General features: G+C 24.8%; 1 protein-coding gene across 7 annotated transcripts in view; it reads left to right on the forward strand.

Moving 5' to 3' along the window:
* The window catches only part of LOC105148068 (uncharacterized), a 52451-nt gene that overhangs the window by 10487 nt on the left and 21392 nt on the right, over positions 1-20572 (forward strand). The window lies entirely within an intron of this gene.

The raw sequence follows: 20572 nt of genomic DNA on the forward strand, positions 1-20572 counted from the left end.
CCATAAATTTAAATTAAAATCACAAAAAACATGATTATAGTAAAAGTATAATTACCTCAATTTCTGTGAGATAAGAACTGATTCTTTCCACAGAAGAGATTGAATCAGAATTGGACAGAGTGGAAACTGAAAATAGATGCAATATAAATATAAAATATAACACGATATAATAATATTGCAACAATTTATATATATAAATTATACATACATAACATTGTGCGTGCGCGCGTATATATACGTGCGAGTCTGCGTGCATGTAATTTACATATATACGTATAAAGAAATATCTAATAAAAAAATTGTTTACATCTAATCAATTTAAATCATTTAATTTATAATATTTAAAATATATTGATTTTTAATCTTGCAAATATTAAAAACTTGACGGGTCGCAATAAGATATAACTTAAATATAAAAATAATTTCTTATTGATAGTTCCTAAGAATATACCTATACAATTCTTATGGACATGATGTTCTACATTTACTACAAAAGATATTATATGTATGACAAAAAATGTAATATGATTCATAATAGATACAAAATAAATCATCGAATATATATCAATTTTGCATTAAATAGGTAGTCATTACAAGAATTAACGTCAGAAATAAAATTTTTTTCAAATTTTTATTATACTTTATTTATTTATAATATTTATTTAAGATATAATATATCAATTTAGTTATTTGATACAATATACCCCAATACTAATATATCTAAACAAAATGAAGACTGCGTAAATGTTATTACAGCACGAGAATATTGTGCTCGCAATATACGCCGAACTAAACTGTAAATATTTATTTTGTTTCAAAAGTAGAGTTTATTTTAATTCTAGTAGGGTAAACTGTACGGAAAATCAATACTTTGGGAAAACAACGACAAATGAAGACCGATTTCTCGGAAAATAAATTGTCGATTTGTAAATATGAGAATTTCGAATGAGTCGTACTTTTATGTGTATGTTTTGCGATTGGTTCTGCAATTATTATAATCAATTGTAAAAGTTAATATTGTTTATTAAAATTTGTGTCGAATTTAAGTCGGTGTTCTTTATTATTTTATACCAGTGACATGAGATTTTCATATTCATAAATATACTACGAGTAGTGCACGTGTAACTAATAAGCGCAACAATATTATATGTATACATATGATAGAAATATGTTTAAAAAGCAAGTATAATATAAATATATCTTATAACAGTCAGAATTGTTTCAGAATAAAATGTGAAACTTTTATTCATTATTTTTTGATTTTTTTATATAAAAAAATGTTACTAAAAAAATCGAAATATTATTTTTAAAAACCGTTTTGTTCGAAGCAAAATTATATTGTAAAATACCATTAGAACAGAAACATTTTTATTTAATATAAATTTTGTTTGACAAATATATATCTGTTAAACATATCTGCTAGTAGTATCAAATTGATCAAATATTTAATTTGTGAGATTATTATTTTTTATTGTGTTGCAAGTCTGAAAGTAATTGACGCATATGTCTGAAATAAATATATTTAAAATACATATAGAAATATAATTTCAACATCTAATTTTGACCGTAATTAACATTTCTCTTGCTTAATTGATATAAACATATCTGTTTTGCAGGTGATTGTACTGAAAGAATAAATAAGACATTATGTATGCATGTTATGTAACCCAAAAACCTATATAATCAGTATCACAAAATAAGGTGTAACGTGTATCTTACAAAATATTGTTTAATTTTTATGATGATTTTTATTTTATATTGTTTTTTTATTATCTCTATATGCTAAATACGAATTATATTGATTTGAAAATATAAAAATATATTAATACATATAGAAATTGTATTATATTTCTTTTAATATAATTAAATAATTTTTAAATGTTTTTTCTTTATGTAACATCAAATAAACAAAAAATTTATAAACAAATTCAAGTAAGGAAATATACAACATTTATAGACTCCTTAAATTAATACAATGAAAAAATAATGGTAAAATATACAAATAGACATTAGGAGTCAGCACTGGATATTACATATTGCGCAATTATATTATTAACTAATACCTATATTAACATGTCACAAATTTAATTTTGTACATTTTGGCTCAATATTTGAGCCATTCTCAGCAAAAAAAGGTTATCGCTTATCGTATTATAAAATCTGTCGAACTGCGTCTCGCACAATCGTAGTTCCGACCTCCAATAATGCAGTCGCAGTGAAAATGTGGTGAGAGACAATCATCTTCAACATGTCAGTTATGTGACTATGTCATATTATGTGACTAACATTAGAATGAACATGACTCTCTTTTATGTTATTTAAATTATTTTTTAATCTAACTTTGATTTTTAAATTTGTTGTTATGGATTGACGATGCTTGAATCCGCATCCATTGTTGGAGATGGGCTTGAGTTTCACTATCTGCTCCACTTAACTAAGCAACTGGTTGGCATAACATTAAACTATATTGAAGATGGTTGTCTCTCACCACATTTCCACTGTGCTGCATTATTGGAGGTCGAAATTACGATTGTGCGAAACCCAGTTCGACAGATTTTATAGTGCGATAAGCGGTAATTTTTTATTGCTGAGAATGGCTCAAATAGTGAGCCAAAACATATAAAATTGAATTTATGACATATTAATAGGTATTAGTTAGCATTGCACAATATAATATCCAGCGCTGATTCCTAATATTCATTTGTATTTTGTCGTTATTTTTTCAAAAGATTTATGTTATATATTTTATTAAATATGTAAACATTTTCTACAGATATTTATTAATAAATTTATATATTTAAAAAATTTTGTTTTCAAAAAAGGAATTAATTTAAGTAAAAACGATGCTTTAGTTAGTTTGTGTTCAATTACGTTAGTACTACGAGTGTTGTCTCTCCCAGAATTTTATAGAAATTTACCGGTATATTTTCATGCAAGATAAGGAAATAATAAAAATAGTTTTTAATAATTCGCCTGCATACATCACCTTCTATGAGAATTTTAAAATTAGACCTAAGGTCAGATGTTGGTAGCTGTCGTCATCAACGTTCCTGACCTAGACTCGCTCGAGTGTAAACATTCGACACGTTCATAGAACGAGAAAGATGTGAATAGAAAGAAAAGAAAAACTTCATATTCAATATATTAAATTGGTTCATGTTCATGTCACATGTCGATAACGTACAAAAAAGTCAAAACAAACTGATGATTTAATAAAATTCGATTATCGCGATTTTATATATACAAGCTGACATCACGATAATCAATGTGAGCGGTACGTTTCAAAAAAATATTTCTGAATATTATATCAAATTTGGATCTTTATATAATATTTCTTTCAGATACGATAATCATTAACAATCTTAATTTATTCCTTTATTATTAAATCTATAAGTGTATAGTGTTGTTAGAAGTTGTTAGAAGAATTACGTTTTATATTTTTATTATCTACTTTATTATAACAATTATTACTTTCATCACTAGCTTTTTCTATTTTTGATAAAAACAAAAAATTGATTTATCGATTGATATTAAAACATTTTTATATTATATATATCGTATGCGCGTGCCTACAATACACTTCATATGAAGTATTGACATCTCGATGCACGTCGTATATTCTGACGTCACATTAGCCCGTAATTATATATATTTTTATATTGCTATTATTATCATCAGCATGTATAACAAAATGATGATATGTAGTTAAATGAAATAACGAAGTAATTTTAACATCATTATATGCAAGATTACATAAAGCATCAAAAATATAATGTTTAAAAGTAAATTTATGTCTGAAAGTATCATTACTATATAATATACGAGTAAAAAAATTAACATACGTAGATATACGAGTAAAAAAATTAATTTGTCAAACTTTAAAGGAATTTTAGTATAAAATTCCCTATTTAAAACTTATCACTGCAATTTTGATAAGAAGATAATTTGCACATATTTATATGTAATATCATTTGAGAAATAGTTTAGTATTAAATTTATATTATTACAATTTTTTATATTTTTTATAATCACTTTGATCTTACACAATTATAGTTATAGAAAAAGAGCAACTTTTCTTTCCTTCGTAATAAAAAACAGAGTAAATTTACTTTTTATTAAACTTCTGAAAAAAAGGATATAGAGTTGATTTATATTCATCTTTAAAACGTTTAATATCTATGTTATTTTGATATTATTTGATATCTCTTAATAAATAACGAGGCAGAAATATTTTTGCATTGCATGCGATGGTTAATGAGTTGATAACGCCTTTTCCAAGTTAGGTCTAACAATAAATATATTCATGGCAATTACTACTTATTATTACTTATTTTACTATTTTTGTTGTTTACAGCTATCTTTATACAGAAATATTTTTGATGAATACAAAAACTGAATTCTAGAATAATATGTCATCAAAGAAAATACATAACCGAAAATATTTTTAGAGTCAAAGTAAGATTGATTTTTATTGGGTTTTTTTTACGCAAAAATTTTAATTTTTCGATCATTTTTATCTCTAATTACAGCAATCGATATTGATAACGCATTCATAACTATTTACAATTTTTTCAACTTTGTAGTATTAAAAAAAGAATTCTGGTCTCTTTGCAATTTTTCAAATTTTTTTTTCAAAAACTAAAGTGTTAATGTAATACGAAATCAGCAATTCTATTTTTGATACTAAATTTTTGCGCAGTAAAAAAAGTGAAGGCTGGAGCAATAAATTAGCAATAAATTAGCATTTAATTATGTTATATACTTTAGCCAATTTCTAATGACAAAGATGTCAGGTTCACAGATTACAATTTATTTTTTATAGTAAAAAAATCTATTCATCATTCAGAGTCCTCTCTCTTTTATTAAATGATTTGTAGCGATTAATTTTTTTACTTCTCTAAATAAATTATATAGATGCGCATAAATACAAGAATGTGTTCATTCGCATGCATATTTGTGTACATACGATGTACGCACATACATGCTATGTTCGTACATTGTATACCCAAGTGCATTCATGCGTTCGTGTGCGCATGCGTATCTTCTCCAATATTAAACAAAAAGTAAAACTTTAGAGCCATATGGTTTTAAAGGGAATTTTTTTTTAACATTTTGCTAGAACTGTTATGTAACAATGTTACCTCTGTTCTTTTAAGTGGAATTAATTCGCTAAACATTACGTTTGGCTTTTATCTTAAGAAATTCACATGACTCAAAATTGTCTAAGGTTAAAAAATAAAATTTGAATAATATTCTAATCTTTGTATTTATATTTATTATCGTTTAATATAACATTTTATATTATTTCAATATTGGCTGTCGCATGTGTTCAAATTGATATTTTCAAACATGCGTACAAAATATTCAACTCGATAATATAAACGCTGTAAAAATACTTTGCTAGCATAGTAAGAAAATAATTTATTTATTTGCACTTCAGTATGTACTTTATTTTATTTAATCCGTTATGGTTTGTCTTTCACGTGAGATAAATTATGTATATTAAATACCCTCAAAGAAAGAAATCTAGAGGTGTGAGATCCGGTGACCTTAATGACTAAATTACAGGATCTCCCCTGTCAATATACCGCTCTGGAACGTGCTATTTAAAGTCGACTTCTGTGAGATAAAGATTATGGTTGTAACATGATGATGCATCTGAACATTATGAGATTGTATTAGGATACACAACAAATGAATCTTCTGTAATGTTAACGTTATATAATAAACATAATCATTCAAATCAATTATTACTCTTACATTTTTTTACTAAATATCAACTCCGGTTCTAACTGAGATGATATTTTATTACAATAAATATTAAGATAATAACGGAGAGTTTAAAAACGCTTAACATATTAGTAATAAATTGATTATCATTATTAATTAAATTAATGTAAACTGCCTGTAGCAAAAAACTATGTTATAACCGATGAATAGAAATATAGCGATAATGTCTATAACTCACAAAATTAATATTTGCTTAATAATTGTGCAATAATATATCTGATGACCAAAATTATATTTATTTATTATATTTACTCCTTTATTATATATTAATAAATATAACACAACAAATGTAAATATACGGTTATTTCGAGATATATCTCAATTACTGAGCAATGCATAGAATTATATTTGAAGAATATAATGAATAAAATTTGAAGCATATTCCAAGAAATGTAAATGTTTTATAGTATTTAATATATATATATATATATATATATATATATATATATATACCTATATATATATATATAATGTATATATTATGTTATTATATATTTAAAATATTTAACGATGTTTAGTACGTACATTTGTTTAAAAAACTGTTATCGCGCAATGGAATGTTTAAAAATACGAAGATGACTTTGACATATATTACTAATAAAGAATATACATATCACTTTTTTTTTCCTTTCGATTTTTATGAATTTTAAATATGTAACTGTTCAAAATAAGAAATAATTCCAAGAGATTGAAGGGATGTAAATATGTGAGAGAGAAAGAGAGAGAGAGAGAGAGAGAGAGAGAGAAAGAGAGAGATTCCAGATTTCAATAATTTTGATAATTTGATCGTTTTTTAAAAGTATATTAAAAATGCACGAAATAATAATAAAGATTAAACATTCGCTATAATTAATTATTTTTAATTTATTGATGAAAATAAAGTTGTATTTTCATTACTTTATTTTCACAAAATGAAATGCAGACATTGAATTCAACTTTTATGTTAATTAATTTAATAATATTGCACATATATTAAACAAGAACTTAAGTACGTGCATTACATATATAAATACATTTCATTGATATATGATCTTTTTCTGAAAATATATTAGGTGTTGGAATTAATTCGTAGCGTTTTACAAGTGATGGGAAGTACTTTCATTAATGTATTTTTTAATGCTCATGTGAAATAAATAACATTCTTTCATTAAAAACGCTACGAATTAATTCCAACACCTAATATTTATATTAGATAAAGAATCCTCTCTATTCTCTCCATTTTATATCATGTGAAATTCTTAATTTATGAAATATGTTATTTTAGAATATCATAAATTTTACACATTTCTTTAAATAAAAAAAATTCCAATAACATTAATCTTAACATGTAATGTCTCGACAGTCAAATCAAAAATAAATTTTTCAAAACGTATACTATAAATTTTATTGGCAGAATGTCAACAGAAATATTAATTTTTGTCAACTGAATTTATTAATAAAATATGACAAATTGATTACCAAATCAAAACCGAATAAAATTTTCATGTTTTTAGTTTTTGTATTTTGTTTTGAATGGACATATAAGATATATAGAAAAAGGTTTAATTATTTCAATGAAAAAGAAACATCTTATTATGACATTACATAAAAAAACTCAAATTTTCTTGACTATAAAGTATTGCCTTATTTTTCATATTCCTGTATTTGCACCATCTGTATTTGCACCAATGCTGCAATACATAACATTTGCCATAACTACGCGCTTCTCGAAGCGCTAAATGTAATTATTACTAGAAAGGCAGGTGCAGCTGCGATACAACAATATATAGGACGAACCTATAATACAATATGACATAAATATCGGTTATAGAAGGATGCTGAAGTATTTTATATATATGTGTATTTAAGATTAAAAAAAGAAATCTTAATAATTATTTTGAATAAAAGAAATAAACGAACGCAGAAGCATTTATTTTACATTACAAGATTTCGAAAATTGCGATAGTTGATCTATTATTTAAAATAAAAATAAATGCAATTAAAATAAATAACTTTTGAAATTAAATGTTTTATTTTAGGAAGAAATTTATAGTAATTGTGACTTTGATGGAATTGCAAATATTACGGTAAAAATTATTGAATTCCTATTATTTACAAATATTACAAATATTTCTTATTATATATAAAATATTATTGATTTTCTGAACGATATATTATCTGAACTATTATATCGGGTGTTTCAAACCCGTACACCCCTTTTATTTCGAAAACAGAGCATTTTAGAAAAAAAAACATTTCAGACAAAAGTTGCGGGGTTCTAAATGATCTATTTAGTGATCTGATCAGTCTGATCTTGGGTGGTATCACCAAGATCAGAGCAATATCATTTTGAATTTTTTAAATGGAACCCCTTTCATTGCATATTCTTGTAGCACACCTCGAGAGCTTTTCCAAAACATTATAATAAAATATTTTTTCATGAAGTACTTTTCGAGTTATAAAATTTGAAAGTTACAGTACCGCTGACATTAGTACTACGACATTAGTATCCGACCGACAACTAAAACCTCTTGAATGTTGTTCAAGATCATGTCCTGAATAACATTCGTCGAGATCACTGGAGATATTGTTTCTCTTATTTTCATTTTTATGGAGAAATGAATTTTTAGTGCAAAAATGAAAATAAGAGGAACAATCTCCAATGATCTTGATCTTCCGTTAAAAAAATTCAAAGTAACATTGTTCTGATCTTGGTGACGTCATCCAAGGTCAGACTGATTAGATCACTAAATAGATCATTTAGAACTTTTGTCTGAAACATTTTTTTCTAAAATGCTCTGTTTCCGAGATAAAACGGGTTGTCTGAGATACCCTGTATCTTGATATTTTTATAGGTTTATTAATATTTCCTAGATTGTAATTTTTACATAACCTAAGCGCAAGAAATTAAGTAGAGTATATTTGCAAAACTTCTTGATATAAAATAAAAGTTTTCGGGTCATTTATTCTTCGATCATTTATTCTTTACTCTAAAATAATTATTAAGTTTTTTTTAATACTAAAAAGATAAAAATTTATTTACTGTTATTTCGAATTTTATATAATTTGCACACGTTAAAACTTTATGATATTTCGAAGCAGTTCTTTTTTTGTTTGTGATATTTATAAACTCATTTCGTTTACGATACTGTGACGCAAGATTTCTGCTATTTTCATTGCTTGGCATGTCTCATCGATGAGAGTTCATGGAAAATTGTCGACCACTCATATATATTAGAGATAATTTTGAGCAATACATTTGACGGCCAATATGCCGACAGTGCCAAATATATATATATATATATATATATATATATATATATATATATATATATTTGTGTGAGAAACCCATTTTAGATGATATTTTTTTAAGCACATTATATTTAAATAATATTATATAAGATTCTAAATTTTGTATTTTCTGTTATTATATAATTATAAAACATCAAAGTGTATTGATGTTATGATAGATTTTATATATAAAGATGTTTAAAAAAATAATATTTGAAATTGTTAAAATACAATATTTATTTCTTATAATAATAAAAATAAAATATGCGCTTCTCAAACTCCAATGTCTCGCACAATATATCGAATATCTCCAAAACTTTTATGACCTCAGCTTATAATGAATGCTTCGATGAATTTATCGTTATAATTAAATTTTGCCTTACAAAAGAATCACATAATGTTACTTTTCCATTTCGTTGAATTTTTATAGACAAATGTGCCATAAAAAATTGATACATATTTTGCTGAGTGTGCTTAAACATTGAATAATTTAAAAAAATGTGAAAAATTAATGTTAATTGGTATATTTGTCTGAAATTAAGTTGCAGATTCGAATTCTCCGTTAGTGACGAATTTTTTCTTTTATTTTTTTATTTTGTTTATGTAAAACAAATATTTTTTTTATCATTTATGTTTCGGCTAGAATTATAGATAATCATGTGATTGACTTTAAAACGAATAATTTTATCTGAATTTTCTTTAAAACAAACTTGCCATTTCTTTTAAGAAATATTTATTTACACATTGTTATATACATATACCAATAGATCGATTTTTCTACATAGCTCATAGAAATTGCGTGACTATAAACTATTTCTATACAGATTTTCCAAATAGATAAATTGGATTAGGAAGTTGAATACAAAAGTGACCATTAAGATCATCCGATCTTGCATCATTCGATTTTCTTATGCAAAGATATGTAAAAGAAAAGATTTTTGCAATCAGTAAAATTTGCAACATATAAATCCTGCGTATGAGATGCAGGCATTACCGTGGATATATTATAAAATTCATGAAAGCTTTTATATGATGCAATTTAATGTAAATGGTATTAAGTGTTGGAATTAATTCGTAGCGTTTTACAAGTGATGGGAAGTACTTTCATTAATGTATTTTTTAATGCTCATGTGAAATAAATAACATTCTTTCATTAAAAACGCTACGAATTAATTCCAACACCTAATAATTTATTTAAATATTTAGTAATAATACATGCAAAGCATTCCATGTGTGAGAAGCAAAAAGACTAATGATAAACAAATGCTTCTTACGTAAAAGATAAGCAGACTAATGCTTAAAAAAAAACATTTTAATCATTAAATATCTATTAAATTCACGTCATTAATCCTGGATAGCACTAAACAAACTCACTATAATTTGAGTATGCCCTCAAATATTTTTATAAATCAGATAATTATTTATCGCTATATGTTATAGATACCCGAATTATTAGTTGCGTTTTTCATTTCTTTATATCCAAAAATATTTGAAGTAATCTTATCGTTTTTTATGCTAACGAATTAACAAGAGAATAAACATTACAGAATAACTATATAATTGCTGAATTGATATTTATCAATATATATAATTACAAATTTAATTTAGAATGTTTCTTATGTTATATATTTTTAAAAATTTATTTTTATTTAAAAAGAATTAAATGTAAAGATACATATATATAAGATGATCCATTTTAAATGCTTACTTCAAATATCTGAAAACGAAGGCATTAAAAAAAATGTTTCAGACAAAAGTTATTTGATTTTGAAGGGAAATTTATGCTATTAATTTCAATCTTCAAATATAAATATTGAAAACTAAATAGTATTAAAAATTTAAGAGCATTTTTAATATGATGTCGATGTAAGTTTTCGATTATGATCAGTGAGAATAAAATTGGTTTCGCAGTTAATTTTGAAAATCTCGATTTATTACGCAAAAAAAAAACATCTTTTTATTTTCAGTTCAGTCACACATATGCACACCTCGACTAGAAATTTATCCAAGGATTTTAGCAGGTCCTAATCTTAAAAAGGTTAACCTTATTTCATTATTAAGTCCTGATAAGATTAGTTCATCGGGATCTGATCAATTATGTAACGCAGCACAGTAGTCGGATCCTCATCCGGATAGCCTCATCAGGTCCTGATAAGGTTCTTATTTAAATCTCTTGGACTATTATGTATGGAGCATAGTTGAAAGGATCACAAACAAGTCTCGGCATCCCAATGTGACGTCATTAAGGACCGCTATTGAGGCAGCATTCGTTGATATGGACAGTGCTACATTACAGCGTGCGTGCGAATGGTTCAGATCGAGAATAGAGGCCGTCATTTAAGCTAATGGGAGATATCAAGAATTGTTCTATAGAAATCCCCCAAGTGTCAAAAAAATTTTTTGTAATATTTAATTTTTCATTAAAAACATTTTGTTTAAAGAAATTGTTCGATTTGTCCGGATTTTGGTGACGCACTCTGTATATTATATAGGTATACCTTATTCAGGGTTACCTTAGGTCAACCAAACCAAGTCTTTATAATATACGTCCTTACAAGAGTCAATCATACTCAAATCTGATGAGAACCTTGTTATATGTACCTTATTTAGGATTACTTTACGTCAACCAAATCAGGTCCTGATAACATATAAGGTTAACCTGACACAAATTTTAGTCGGGACATTCATAACAACTCCGTTGTTCGCTGTGAATTTTTCACAATATCTACATACAATATTATTAAAAATATGCAATAGTAGTACTTCAATACGTACATACGCGTAGTAATTTCCGATCTGATGATGCAAACGAAACAGATCAACAAAGAATAAAAGAAAGGCGGGAGGAGAATGAGAAAAAGAGAATAAGAGAGAGAGAGAGAGAGAGAGAGAGAGAGAGAGAGAGAATAATATAAATGTGCGCACACGCTCAAATACATATATACATATAATTGACAGAACATTTAAAAAGATAAAGTTGATTATGAAGTCACAATAGAAGCCGCGAAATGCGCTCGTGGCATATCGTTTGTTTGAATTGAAATTAAAATAAAATCATATGATAGGATTAAAGGTATTTATTGATATATGAAAATTAGTGCATTTTTTCATAATAGCGGAAATATATGTATAGCTTGTACTAATATAATACTAAAATCATGGAATAAACATTAATAAATGGTTTAGAAGTAACGAAATGTAGTTATAGTCATGAAATACTAGAAATATATATATATTGTTTGCAAAATAAATATAGATAATATTTGAACTAAAAATATTGAAAGTTTTTTTACGACTTTTTTAAAACTTCCATAAAAATTTTTTAAACTTTCCTAAAAAAAACCTTACAAAAGTAAAAAATATATGCTACATATATAAAAAACATTTAAAAGTGTATTAAGTTACTAAATAAACTTAATTGCTCCGATGAAATCAATCTAATTAACCAAGTATTATTGAGACGAACTTAAATCTTAAAAAAAAAACTGTGAATTATGCTATACATATATTTAATTAATAGAATTTTATTTTTCTATGATTTTATCATAATTTTATGCAAATTTTAAGTTATATAAAACGGACTTAAAATCAAAGTAAATCATAAAAATTTGAATTTTTATTACTTAAATACTTTTGAATAGTATTTTTTAATATGTTTGATGTACATTTTTATCTTTATAAGATTTTTTTGTTTATATAAAAATTTGTTTACAAATAAACATTTAGCAACTAGTGAAGACATAAAAGGGCGAAAAAAATTTGTTTTGCAGTAGATTTAAATTAAATTCGAAATACAATATTTTTCACATTGAATTTTTTAGAACACGCATGCATAAGATATAACTATTTATTATACGTACGTATATATGTTTTAACCACACATACGCACACATATATATCTACATGCACGTACGTATATGTATAGTCAATATATTGTATAATATCGATGTTACGTATATTAATAGTGTTTTATTTTTATATGTACATATAACATTTTCAAAATGAAGATTGAAATATTTCATACACTTAATTTTCATACAAAATGGTTCATATGAACGGAGGATAAAATCTCTTTATAATCAATAACTCTAGTTGTAACCCAGATAGAACACATGTGCAAAATGGGGATATAAGGCATTTTAAATACGTCTTATGATATGATATCGAAAAGACGTCTTAACTGTCTTATATCTTTAAGATGTTTTATGTCCCCCATTTTGGACCTAATGTTGTCTGAGAACATTTAGAAAAATTTAAAATAAATTGCGTTCCATACCTACATTATTATACATTACAGTTGAAATTAAATTAATATAATTTACATATTATATTTGTAAAATTTTTATGAATATATTTTTATTTATCTTTTCTTTTTATTTTACCTACCAAGTATTTATATACGAATTTTATAATATTTTTATCATGTGTAGTTGAAGATATGTAGTTAAAAATAAAAGATTGAAATGATATAGATTGTTATTTATAATATTTTATTTTCAAATACCAATTCAAATCCTCACAATCTTTATTCGTTTCTATTAGTTTTAGGTTTATTTTTAATCATTTTGAAAAAATAATTTTATTAATTTTTTAAATATTTTTAATATACAGTACAAATAAAATTTCTATTTCACAAGTTTAACATTTTGCGAGAATGTAGCTACATATGATCGATATCAAATGACCATTTATTCTTTAAAATATATAATTTAATATTAATCATCATTGATTTCAAATGATATATTTTAAAGAAAATTTATTTGTTGTCTAATGATTGTATGCTAATTTAAATAGCCTCTATCATAAATTTATCTTGTAAGCAAACATAAAAGCATGAAAAATTGTTATATAGAAAATTTATGTAGCATCATGTTATGTTATGCGGTTGGATAAGAAATTTAAAATAATAACGTAGACCAACGTAAACTAATATCCATATATTTTATTTTATTTATACACGCGTCCATACACACAAAAATTTCATAGAAACATAAATATAAAAAAAAAGTCTAGATAAATGTGATCCGAATAAAACATAATTGCTTCAGATTGCATGAGAATATCTGATAAAGTCATATTCGCGCTCGGCCGCTTGTCGATTTTAACGGTCTGTTCATTCACCCTGTATCTTATTAATCTTCATTTCGTCGAATCAATAATACTCTAGACAAAATTGTATTGATTTATAATTTAACTATTCGATATTCTAGAATCAAGTGATAATATTTTTAATAAAACAAAAATTATAATAAAAATAATAGTTCTTTAATATTCTATAATTAAGAATACTAAAGTTGTCTCTATCTAACATAAAAGAACTTTTAATTTTACGATAATATATACATATTATATCTACATTGCACCGTAACATATGTTAAGTTCAATAACGTCGCACTGCACACGACTAATCATTTAGCAAACAAATCGATTTCGTCGATAAACGTATCGACTTCTGTACGATTACATTAAAATTACTATAAATATAATTGCAATAAAAAAGCATATATTTATTTTCCGATATCTTATTCTTTTGATAAAATTTAAATGATTTAATTTTTAGTATTTCAAATAAAATTAAAATTATATAGAATTTAATTATTATAATTTTATTACAAGATAAATATGCTGATATACAAAGCCTGAATGATTTTGCCATTAACATATTATCAAAGTTATAATATTGCAAAAGCTTTAACCGTTTTAATATTTATTAAAAACTTATTCAAATATAAAATGGAGTTTTATCACAAATATAAATTCTACACTATTTGTATATATGTTATAAAGTAAATATATAGATGAAAAAAAGATTTCAACTCTTCCATTTCTATTCTGTATTTCTATCTAAAAAAGACTTCTAATCTAATCGAATCTAATCAAAATCTAAATTAGGGATAAACATTGCCAAAGAAGTATTACTTCAAGCAAATCAGAATTTTTTAGATCGCTGAATATTAATCTCTTGTTAGACATTGATGAACTGAATGTCTTTATATATTGAAGCTAACTATAATGGCAATAAAATTAAACTATAAAACATTTCTGGCATTAAATGTTATTAAAAGAAATTCACATTAGATTAGATGTGGCATTTATATCACTAAATGTAACTAGTCTATATTAGAAACGATGCCTCTGGCGTCTAGCCCATATCAAAATAGATACCTCTGACACCTTTGACACTTTTGATATCTCTTATATTATCAAAAAGAAATAGCCCTCATCAAAATAAATGCCTTGAACATTTAAATTATTAAAAGTCAGTACAAGGAAACCATTTTTAATATTTAAATTATTATTATTGGATTGTTTTTTGCTGAAAAAGACTCCAATGTGAGTCAAAACTTTCAAACATTATTATTAAGCAAAATTAGATTTACTATTGTAAAAGTATTTTTTACGTGCGCGCTCTGATTACTTTCAATTACTTTACTGCGCCGCACTTTTAATAGTCTTGTCCTATTTGTTATAAATTGCTTGCGAATAAAGCACTTTGATATTATTTTTTTAATGTTGTGCAAATTCGCAAAAGATTCAGCAATGTGTTATAATTAATCTATAAGTTTAAATATTTTAATAGTTCAGTGAAGTGATTATTTTTGTGGATATATGTTCTGTCATGTTTGTGATACACATGATATGCAGTGCGAAGAAGTATCTTAATTTATCAAATTAAATATGTTCAAGTTAAGTTATACAAAAAAAACATTTCTCCTGCATCATCTCACTGAGTGAGATGAATGAGAAACAAAAAAAGAAGAACTAAGCCTTTGCTACGATGTGAAACTAAAAAAAGCAGTGAATTAACTGTAATCAAATATTCATATCTTACTGATTGTACTAATTTTATCATTTCAATACCTATCATTATTTTACGGCTATTTAATATTATTTATCGTTAACGATAATAAATGCTATAATATTGTTATTTATCTTTCTCTATAAAAGTAATAATATTACAAAATCAAGTAAAATAAAATTTATACACTATAATATAATTGTTTTACTGTCACGTTTTGATATTAAAAATATTATATTCAATAAAATATCTAATATAGATAATTATATGATAACCAGAGGCACAAAAAGAGTTAGCCGTTCTAAAAGTATGCGTATATAGTTTGTAGTTAGGAATCTTCAATTAACAAATGGAGATAAAAAATAAATTGTACAAGATATATCTTAATATATAAAATAGAAGGAAATAGTTTTAATGAAAACTGCCGACTCAAGTAACAGAATGACGTCAAAAGACGGCATTAATGACGTCTAGTCGATCAAAATAGACGTCACTATATTGTATTTATAGACGTTACTTTACTATTTTACTACATTCACGAAGTTGCGATTTCATCGCATTTGTAGTACGTCCAAATATAATGCAATAAATCTCATTGTCAGTTTTGGCCGCATTGCGTGCTATGCACGCATATACTTGCTAGTCACGTCCCTGATGATAACATGAATATAAAGCTAAATATCTCAAGAAGAATACATAATATTTTAAGATATTTTTTTCCTTATATAACTTTTTTATTATAATATGTTATAATATAAAGGTTTAATTTTTACATTGAAATATCTTGAAAAATATGAAAGATAACATTTTTTTTTAATTTGATTTTATTTATGCTTTGTCAGGCCATATAACTTTCATCTAAAATATTTTTTTATATCTTATATATTTTTCGAAAGATTTTGATGTAAAAATAAAAAATGGAACACCCTGCATAATAAAAATAATTACGAACGTTCTTCTATATTGCGAATATATGATAATATATTGAATATTCTTAATATAGCGAACGTAATACATATTTTTTATCAAATTATTTATATGAATTTGTATCCTAAACCTCTCATACATTTAATTTCATTCATTACAAAGATTCACGCATATTATAGCTTCGAGCATTTCGCTAGCGCACTTTTACGACAGAATATGTAGGAATAAGGATGTCATGACGAAGATGGGGTGACGTTTCATTATACGTACATTTTTACAAATTTGGATTTTGCGATTATAATATCGTTACGTTATAATATCTTTATTCGTGCTCTCCATAGAGAGCAAAACTAAAGACTCTTCTTATGCAATAGGGCCTCCAGCTATTGATTGAGACTATTATAACTTAACTGGTCCAGCAATTATTGAGATCCGATAATCGTACTTCGGCTCAACTAAGCGGCTCGCGTATACCCGATCTGTCTTGCCGCTGCCGCGTGTACACTTGGCACGAGACACGACTGATATATATATATATATATATATATATATAAAATTCTTATCTACAATTCATATGTATTCACGTACGTAAACATAGACATAGACACAGGCATAACCAAGAATACAATTCACGAATATTGACCGCCGACTTGTTACGCTATTGCTTTCTGTTATTGTGTTTCACGCAATATAGAAACAATTGAAGGAAGTGCAACGACTGTTCTCTTTGTCTAATCTTTCCAATGAATACATTCCTTAAAGAGTTTATTGACATATGTATGTACTTATATTATAGGTACGCTGTATTTGATTTAAGTATTTATTTTTAATTATTTTTTAAATAATAGAGTTATAACAAATTTTTTTTAATTAAAGTTATTTTATTTAAACAGCTCTCTACATGTAATGATTTAAACGAAAGTTTTAAATTATTTTTATAAATATATTTAATGGTAAATTTCTTCGATGAAATAACATATCTATTTTCTATTTTATTACAATTTTGTGAGATATTTTATAAAAAAAAAAAAAAAAGAATTTAATAAAGTGTAATAAAATGTGATTTTCAATAGTTGTTCATGAAATATATTATTACTTGAACTGCTTTTAGTATGTAAGTAGAAATACAAAATATCTCCAATAAAAGAGTGTTTGTTATAATTTTGAAAAATTATAACAAACTAATAGACCTTGAGTTATTATTTAAATAAATTTTAACAATTTTATTTTAAATGAAGATTTGCAATATGCAATTATATCTTTTTGAAAAGCAACTATATGTTTTCTTTAATCAATTGATCTCATTATTTTGTGCATAAAGATATTAAGGATTATCGAAAAATTAATAACTTTCGAATTATTTTATATTTCATATTAAAATATGTATACTAGAATAAAGTATAAAATGTTTTGTAAATTATTTATTTTTTATAACTTTAATATATTTATGTAGAATAACTACGAAAAATATATGAAGAACATATTATATCTAGATATAGTATAAGGAAATATATTTAAAAATTTATACTATTTCATTTAAGAAAATGGAAATAAATTGAAAGAGGAAACACATTTTTTTTATGAGTTTCCAATTTACTATAAGCAAAATCGACATGCGTCATTTTGATTAAGTATCATTAAAAAAATATAAAAGATATTTTAAATGAATAATCTTTTATATTTTTTAATTTTTAAATTATTTTATAATTTTTTATAACTTCTAAGGAAAATTAAAGAGCAATTAACGTATGATAAATTTGACTCCAATTGCTCGTCACTCTTTTATGTTGATGTATTGTTTTTCGCACTTTTAAAAAATGAGATACAAACATCGTTATGCAAACATTTTATCTGTAGTTAGTTCGTAACTTGCTGTTTGGCAACTACTTATATTTTTTTGTAATATTCATTTCTTAATTTGAAGTAACTGAAGATAATTATTTAATGTTATATATTATAAATAATTTTTACGTATAAACAATGTGTTAATTAAAATCCAAACGAGAAATTCAAACATTTTTGGCGAAATATCAAAAACTAAAATAATGCAGTGGAAAAATAAATAGATCGAAATAAACGCACTGACGCAGTAGCATAATTGTGTACAGTTACGTGTACTGCAACTACATAAGTACTTTAAAATGGCCGTCAGCCTTTCATTGTGTGAATTGTGTATATATTAATATATTATATTATAATATAAATCAATATACTGACAAGGAAACATATTTGAGTGTCATTTTGATGATCTTTTATAAATATGTTGTAATATAATTAAAAATCTTATTTTTTTAAATAAATGTATTTTTTATGAATACTATTACGCATCTGAAAGGATTAAAACATTCTTTAAAAAAAGAATATTTTTATATTTCTATAAGCATACATCAATAAAATCATAAATGTTAAAAATATTTTAAACACAACTTTTATGATTTTAAACGCATGTAACAATGTATTCATATTTTTTAAATAATTTAATATTCTAATTACTGCTTTTTCAGAATGCTTTTGTAATCAACATAAAACTTATTTAAAGACAAATTTGATTATATCAAATTACATTCTAAAAATGTATTTTTGAAAAAAGTTATAAAAGTCCCTTCTAATCTTAGTTCTATTTACTAACAGATTTTTTCTTTTAGAATTTTTCGCAATAAATTTAGAGCTAGGCTATCTTAAAAGAAATAAATTGCAGAAATATTTTAATATTAAAGTCAGCACAACACAATTTATTTCTTGAATATATTTTATTCTTGTATAATTTTGTATATTTTGGATAACTTTTGAACTTTGCAAGTAATAAATTTGAAAATAAAATATTTTATATTTGAGAACTTTTAGTAAACTTATATGATTAACTTCTTATTTTTAATTACTTTGCTTTTAGACGATTATGGTAATCGATAATGGTAGTTCTAGATTTTTATTTACGTGATTTCTAGATTAGATTTTTTCATTTGTTCAATATATTACACATTTTAGTGTTTTCGTTGTAATTGCATTTTTTTATAATTACAATGAACAACTACACATTTTCCGAATTATACGGTATGTATTTCGAAGTATGCGATATGTATATATGGTGAAGATTGACGAAACGGCAATGCAGTGGACGCGCTGCGGCAAGGAAATACACAGAAATATTTTTTTTTCTATTTATAAAATATTTAAAAGACTGATACGATAATCATTTTACAATACTTGTAATTACGTAATTGTAAATAAAATGGTATTATTTGTATAGGTCAGTGCAGTTGCATCTATATTTATTTTTCACTGCCTCATTCTAATTTTTGACATTCGGCCAAAAATGTTTGGCTAGATTTCTCTTTAGCACTTTAACAAATGTTATACAACACGTTATTATTGTTACACATAAAAGTTATATATAGTTAATACTATACATCTGTCTAGAACATTATTTCATATTCAAAAAGCGAAGAAAGAACTGTCACAAATCAGCAAGTGTCAGAAAGTGTGTCATAAAGATATGATTACATATTATAGATGTTTCTTGCTCATATCAAAAACGCATTTTTACACTAAAAAAAATCTTGCATATATATTAAAAATCTGGTATGTTTGATTAATATATTTGTTAGAAAATGAACAAATCAAAATTCTTCTAAAAATAACTAGACTTATGATTAATTTCTTCCTGTTAAACATACTAGAATTTTAATTGTAATCTCATTACGTAGACAAATCAATTGAACCAGAATTCTTTTTCTATTACAATTAAAGTTTTGATATTTTCTGATTTATTTAGTTGGATCAGTATAA

Source organism: Acromyrmex echinatior, chromosome 2 (genome assembly GCF_024713525.1).
Source record: "Acromyrmex echinatior isolate Ae372 chromosome 2, ASM2471352v2, whole genome shotgun sequence".
Classification (NCBI taxonomy): Eukaryota; Metazoa; Arthropoda; class Insecta; order Hymenoptera; family Formicidae; genus Acromyrmex; species Acromyrmex echinatior.